The following is a 7,625-nucleotide window of genomic DNA, read 5'->3' on the forward strand; positions in this document are numbered from 1 at the left end:
TGCCTCCCTAGGGGGTATGCTATTATCTAGGTCCCTAACCCAGATTCATGCTGAATCACTGATGCTCAATGAAACTTTATTTAGATATCTGGAAGTAACTAAGGATAAAATAAATTTGGGGTCCCAATAGTCTGTTTGGTAGCATTATAAGAGAAAATTTACCTCCTACACACCACTACCATTTATCTCCACTTGCACTGAGAGAAGGTCATGTAAGGAGATAGTGAGAAGGTTGCCATCTGGTCTGCAAGCTAGAAACAGAATCTTTACCAGAAAGTGATATAGTGATGGCACAAAGACCTTGCGATTCTAGCCTCCAAACCTGGGAGAAAATAATTTTCTGTTGTGTAAGTTGTTTTATCTATGGTATTTTATTAATGTCATTAAGGCAAACTAGTACATATTTTGGTACTAAAGATGGTACTGGAGGAAAAGCATTTCAAAGTTGGGTTTTCTGATTGGTTTGGTGGTTAGAAATCTGGCGTTCTGAGCTAATTACATTTAAAGATGCTAATGACAATTATTAGAAGCAAAGAGATGTCGAACAGTCCATGATATGCTATGAATAATCCTGATCAAACAATTGTAAGCAAGGAGCTCTGTGGCTATGTATGTTTTGAACAGTGTTGGTAAACTAATGAATATATCAAGTAGGGCTGGAGTATGTAGACCAAAAGTGGTAAAAGGGATTCCTTTAGTGATTTAGATTCCGAGTCCAAAGGGAAAGAAAAAGCCTGTAAATATCTACATGTGCCCTCTAAGAGTTCACAGTTTCTTGTAGCTTGAGGGCTAAGACTGGCAAAAATTCTCATGCATTATCTCCTGGCATGCCATTACAGATAACAACTCAAGCTGAACTACTTACTACCCATGCAATGTAACTGTTACTAGAGGAAGGGCACCGCTTGGGAAATGATGGAATCTTACTGGTTGGAATGGAGATGTTTGGGAAGACCATAAAGAAACTGTGGGTATCAAGCACTGAAATGTTAATGATCTCTTTCTTCTGGTGGAAGGCCCCTTTATCCTTAGAGAAAGTGGCCTCGTTACTCCTAAACCATAGCAAATTCCTCATCTCTAGTCCTCATCTCAGAAAATACACCTTGCATGATTTGAGGACACTGGAAAAACCCTTTGCCAGATGCCATGTAAAATACTACTTAGGCTTTTCAGGACCACCCCTTACCCAGTTTGTTTTTAGACCTATGTATAACTAGACATATGTCTCAACAGTCCCCTCAAGGTTAGGTATAAAGTACAGCTCTTGAGAAGGTGCACCACACCTTAAAACAACTACATAACCTGAGTTTTGCAGTCTGTACAAGCAGAAATCTAGAAGCGTATGGAAATAGAGATTAAGGGTGTAAGATAGTACTAGAAGGAATATAAACTATATTAGGCAAGATTTACTGATGTGGCTCACTAAAGGAAAACATTATTTGCTGCAGTTTGGCGATTTTATTTTTAATTGAATAACATTAATTTTTGTTTTCCAGACCCTGTACAATCTATCTTGGAGCAAAATGTAGTAGTTTGTAAGATGGAAAGCAGGTCAGGGATTGGGAAGTGGAGGAAGTAAAGGGTAGGATGTAATCAAAACAAAAGGTGTGAAGAAGCTATGTAGAAATTCACTACTTTATAAAGCAATTAAAATTATTAAAAAAAAAAGAGTGTGAACAGACGTACCCTGCATAGATGGGAAATGTGAATTCTAGAAGTCAAAGGTTATTATTTGAAAGTTCCAGTATTAAGTGCAGGAAATCTCCCTAGGAGTTGGTTTTTTATTGGATATTTTCTTTATTTACATTTCAAATGTATTCTCTTTCCCTTTCCTGGTTTCACCCCCCCCAAACTCCCTATCCTATCACCCACCCCTTGGCTCTATGAGGGTGTTCCCGCACCTACCCACTCCTGCCTCCACACCCTGGGAATTCCCCTACACTGGGGCATCCATCTAGCCTTCAAAGGACCAAGGGCCTCTCTTCCCATTGATGCCTGACAAGACCATTCTCTGCTACATATGCAGCTGGGGCCATGGGTCCCTCCATGTTTCCTCATTAGTTGGTGGCTTAGTCCCTGGGAGCTCTGGAGGGGTCTGGTTGGTTGATTTTGTTGTTCTTCTTATGGGATTGCAAACTCTTTCAGCTCCTTCAGTCCTTCCCCTAACTCCTCTACTGTGGTCCCTGTGCTCAGTCCCATGGTTAGCTGCAAGCATCTGCATCTGTATTTGTCAGGCTCTGGCAGAGCCTTTCAGGAGACAACTATATCAGGCTCCTGTCAGCAAGCACTTGTTAATATCCATAATAATGTCTGGATTTGGTGTCTGTATATATGGGATGGATCCCCAGATGGGGCAGTCTCTGGATGGCCTTACCTTCAGTCTCTGCTCCACACTTTGTCTCCTTATTTGCTTCCATTTGGTCTTCCTTCTTCTTGAGCCTCATGTGGTCTGTGAATTTTATCTTGGGTATTCCGAGCCTTTGGGCTAATATCCACTTAACAGTGAGTGCATAACATGTGTGTTCTTTTGTGATTGGGTTACCTCATTCAGGATGATATTTCCTATTTCCATCTATTTGCCTAAGAATTTTATGAATTGTTAATAAAGAATTGAAATTGAGGGTCCAGGGTTCAGGTCCCTGTTCAGGTGCAATCTGAAACTGTTCCGCAGTTTCACGAACTTGGGTTCTCTTAGGTGAAGGATCAAAGGACTTGAAATATAGGGTTTGAGATGCAAGAGAAAACACAAAGCCAAGTTGCGTCCCAATCAAGGCTTCTGCTTTACTTAGAAATATCCAGAATATATGTAGGTATATGAGAAACTGAAACTGAATCTCTAGGTTACATGATATTTGCAGAACATAAACACTGCAGAAGAGGTCAGGCGCCAAAGTCCCCAGCAACTCTGAAGGTCTCCAGGCGGTGGACATGTTTGTATCTCAGTGTGAACTTCTAGGCAGCTTTCTTCAAAGATGAACTGACAGGTCTGCAGAGAGCTTTTGTCTTAGCTCCCCAGGTGGCAGCCTCCAAGCAGAGACAGCCAGAGTCTGATGGCTGAGCTGAAGGGGGGGGGGGGAGGTAGCAAAGAGTGTCCCAGAGGCTTCCTCAGACAGTACATGCCATTGATATTATCTTGCTTGTCTATTGTAACTTGATTGTGACACTTTATTGCTAAGGACTCCATATACTTTGATCACAGGACATGGAGAAATCAAGCTTGAACTGAGCCAAATGCTTACTCCTTAATGGTTAGTTTTCATATTGCCAAAAGGTGCTATGCAAGATGAAGGGAGAGACAAGTCATCAGCAGTATGACCCAGCTGAGAATCCTTCCTGCTACAATAATGACTGGTCAGGCAAGATGTGCCTTCAGTTACAAGACTATTATAGGGATAACCACATTCTAATTAGAGGTGCGATTTATAGGAAAGAACTCATGCCTGGCTATGTAAACCTTGACAAGAGCTTGAGGCTATGGGTGTCATAAACTTGAGGTGGAAACCTACTAATATTACTTTTGTAAATAGATATCTAAATACTCACATCTATGTCTACCTACTTATGCTCTTTTCAGCCTCTGTCTCAGGAACTTCTTACTGCAGTGAGTGGTTTTCAATGTAAAGACTCACTGATGGTCAATGGCCTCATAATAATCAACTGTTGAGTGTTTGTCCCTCAATAGGACAAATCTATCACTCCTTCCGAGACTCAAGGAACATTGTAAAAGAGGGCCCAGAAAGAATGTTAGCAGTTTAGAATGGGAAAAAGGCCATGAAATACTTCTAGAAGCCTGTAATCCCTGGTATGGGCAGTCTAGACCTTTGAATAGAGACAGAACTCACTGACTCAGGAGATCCAAATTCAATAGACATAGTTACATCCTAAAAAGGCTTTGAGCAAATGGCAGCTTGTAAGTGTGAAAATTGAGGTGAGCATGCATGATTATGGTGGAGAACGTAAGTCAAAGCAACAATAAAAGTAATTGGATTCAGGTAATCTATGGCAATGATCATGATGGACTTCCCAAATTCTCACTTTACTGGAAGCATTAAAAACAGCTATAAACCACAAGCAACCTAGAATGGAACCAATTTAGATCTACTATTTGGACGAAGGAAAGGATGGGTCCCTTACAGGAAGGATCTCAGTAGACTGACAAAACTTTGTGCTCTTAGTCCTCTCCAGCCTTCTCTAAAGCTACCTATGGCCTTTTACTAGGGTAACTGCATCGAGGAAAGGAAAATAACCAGACCTTTTGGAAACTATTGAATGCTGGCTCTGAACTGAAACGAATTTCATAAGCCCATAAGTCTCAGTGTAATCTACCATCCAAATTAAAGTTTATGGAGGTCAAGTTCTCACAGTGGACTTGTGAGTGTCTGAACTCATGCTGTGGTTATGGATTCAGAATACATCCTTAGAGAAAATATACTCAACTGCTGGCAGTTTCCACACTGGCTTTCTGATCCATGGAAGAGAGGCTGTTATGATGTAAAGACTATGTATGGGAGCCATTGCATTCCTATGGTGACTTCAGAGATTAGTGCCACCATGAAGAATATGAAATGTGCAAGGGTACTGATTCCTGCCACATTCTAATGCAACTTTTATTTCAGTGCATGTGCCAAAGACAGATGGATCTTGGACAATATGGGCCAGTTATTGTAAATTAACCACGGGGTGACTCTAATTGTGATGCTATAAAAGATGTGGTTTCATTGTTTGAGAAAATTAAGCACAGCCTCTGGTGTGTGGTATGAAGCGAATGATTTTTGCAAATGTTTTCCTCTGTCACTGTAAGTAAGCCTCACCAGAAGCAGTTTCCTTTCAGCTGACACATCCAGCAATACACTTTCACTGTTCTCTCAGGGGGTATATTAATCATTTTATAAATGTCTTTCTCTGGAAATCCCTGAACAATACATTATCCATCTACATAAGTGCTATGTATAGATATAACCTTATCTGTGTATTAACCCAATAAACACAACAAATGTGCACCATACATGTGTGATATATATATATATATGTATATTTTTTCAGCTTTTTATTGGTTCTTTTTTATTTTCACATCAAGCATCCCAATCCAGCATCTACCCCTCCCCTCATACATGCCCTCCATCCTTGCAACCTCAATCCCCTCAAACAACAGAGAAAAAAAAATCTTGTGGAAGGGAAGCTGGAGTTTGTCAAGTGTGTACCACAGTATACACTTCTCTCCATACTTCTTTGCTTGTGAATGTTCATTGCAACGACTCGTTGGTCTTGTGTGAAGCCTCAGGGTTCTGCTACTCTGAAGAGCAGACAAGAGGCAGGGCCAGAGCTCCTGCACTCATGCCCTTACCAGTAGGCGAGGTTCAAGGCCCACTCTCCTGAGTGCTGCAGCTGATGCCAGCTCTCCTGTTCTTGTGATCCAAGGGACAACACTTCTATCTGCTGAAGGTGGTGAGGGTCAAGGGTAGGAGAGGGTCTCTCTTTCTTGACTATACTGGCTGCATGCAGACAAGTTGTGGGGCCGGCTCTCCTATGCTCACACCCTTGATTCTGGCTCACCCACACCCTAGGGAGGCCTCGTGTGGGGCCTGCTTGCATGAGTGCTGCAGCAGGTGAGGGGTAGGGACAGCTCTTCTGCTCTCAGGATGTCATTGGCAAGGGCAAAAAGGAGGGGAGGAGACCTCCCCTCACCAGTAACCAGACAACAGACAAGAGGTAGAATCAGCTTTCATGCTCCTGTTCAAGTCACCTGCAACAGAGACACATCCAGGGCCAGCTATAATATGCTGCCCAGGAGAAGTGCGGGGGCTGCTTTTTTGAGTGTTGCAGTAAGAGAGGGGCAGAGCCAGCTCTTCTGCTCTGAGGACCTGGGGGACAGTTCTCCTGCCTGCTATAGGTGGCAAAAGGAGGGGGCATCTTTTCCTCATTGATGTCACATGGCAGGGCCAACTTTCCCACACTCATATTCTTAGGGCTGGCTTATCCTTGTTCCCACCACCAGGGTCAGCTAGACTGTGCTGCCCAGGCATGGTGCAGGACCCTCCTCTCTCTTGGCTATTACAACTGGTGAGGGGCAGGACCAGCTAGCTCTCTTGCTCTCATGACCCCATGGACAAGTCTCCCACCTGACACAGGTAGTAAAGGCTGAGGGGTGAAGGGCAAAGTGGGGGAGGAGAGCATTTCTCCCTCATCCATGCCACTGTACAGGACATGAGTGGCAGGGCCAGCTCTCCCATGTTTATACTCTCAAGGAAGGCTAACCCACAACTCCCACAATGTGTCCGACCACTCTCCTGAGTACTACAACTGGCTAGAGGCAGAGTCAACTCTCCTGCTCTCATGCCCCCAGGGCCAGCTCTCCCATAATGTCCAGGTGAGGGGTGGGGCCAGTTCTGCACAGTCTTCAGATATCAACATATTTCTGGGCAGCAGCCCAGACTAATGATGTCCTCCTGGCCTTTGGTTGTAACAGACCACTGTTGCTACAGGACCAGGGACCTAGACTTGACCCCCAGGGATAGCACAGGCCAAGACTCCACCATGGTCCCAAGTGGCACTGCTACCTATTCACATGAGGCTGTTCCTCACTACCCTCCAGTTCCCTGTTCTACCTCTCTTCTTTGTGCCCACATCCTTCAGTTTCTCTTTTTCTTCAATTTCTCCACCACTTACTTGCTCCTCTTAGTGTTGGCATGTGTCCCTGAGTGATTGTGGTCACCACAGGAGTGGCCTCAGGAATATTAAGACCTACTCAGGCATTGGGACACTGGGCAGGGGTCATCTTGGGCATGGTTTGTCCCCACAGGTCTGTGTTGCACTGGACTTGTGGTCATCTCAGGCTTGGTCCCTGTCCAAGCCCCCTGGTACCAGACCAGCGGTTTTCTCAAGCATGCTCCTTCTTTTTTTTTTTTTTCAGGGAATGTTAGGCTACTCATCAATCATGCAGATGTTCACAGGTCAGAGCATTGAGTGTAGACACAGCCTCTCCTCTGCCACCTACTGACACACATTTGATACAGCAGTCACACCAGCAACTCCTCCAGGGCATTTGTTTGTCTTTTTTGTTTTTCAATATAAGTTTTCTCTCTGTGGCTCTGGTTGTCCTGGAACTTACTCAGTAGACCAGGCTGGGTTAGAACTCACAAAGGTTTACCTGCCTCTGTCACCTGAGTGCTGAGATTAAAGGCATGCACTACCACCGTCCTATTTAGGGTTCACATTCTCTTATATTATTATATTTTATCTTATAGATATGTTCTGGTTTTGCTTTAAAAACAAATATCCTCTTGAGTACACTGGCAAGGCAATGAGAAAAATTACAGACATAAAGAAAATACTGCCAAAAGATGTTTCTGATAAAGGACTGCTATAAAGTGTACAAAGGAAGTCTAAGAGGCAACACTAAGAAAACAAAAACTTTATTGATTGAGGTCTGCTCCATAGTAGATAACTGGGATTAAAGCAGTAATAAACACACACCTTTGCACCCAATAGGTGTTAAATCATATAACGGAACAAAAGATAGACTTAAATGATTCTGGTAAAACATGAGAGGCACATATATGCCACGCACACTTGCATGATGGCGGTATTTGAGGCGAAAACTTCAAGGAAAGTCAGCCTCCTGCCTC

At 43.4% G+C, this 7,625-nt stretch overlaps 1 non-coding gene and 1 pseudogene across 1 annotated transcript; both read right to left on the reverse strand.

Annotated features, from left to right (window-relative positions):
• Positions 1 to 182, reverse strand: part of LOC116091166 — a 7,205-nt pseudogene extending 7,023 nt beyond the window's left edge.
• A 6,730-nt stretch (positions 183 to 6,912) lies between these two features.
• LOC116096261 lies at positions 6,913 to 7,043 on the reverse strand. Its single transcript, XR_004120924.1, has one exon. It is a non-coding gene; the product is annotated as a small nucleolar RNA SNORA17 (small nucleolar RNA).
• Between the last annotated feature and the right edge of the window lie 582 nt (positions 7,044 to 7,625).

This window comes from Mastomys coucha, chromosome X (genome assembly GCF_008632895.1).
Source record: "Mastomys coucha isolate ucsf_1 chromosome X, UCSF_Mcou_1, whole genome shotgun sequence".
NCBI lineage: Eukaryota > Metazoa > Chordata > Mammalia > Rodentia > Muridae > Mastomys > Mastomys coucha.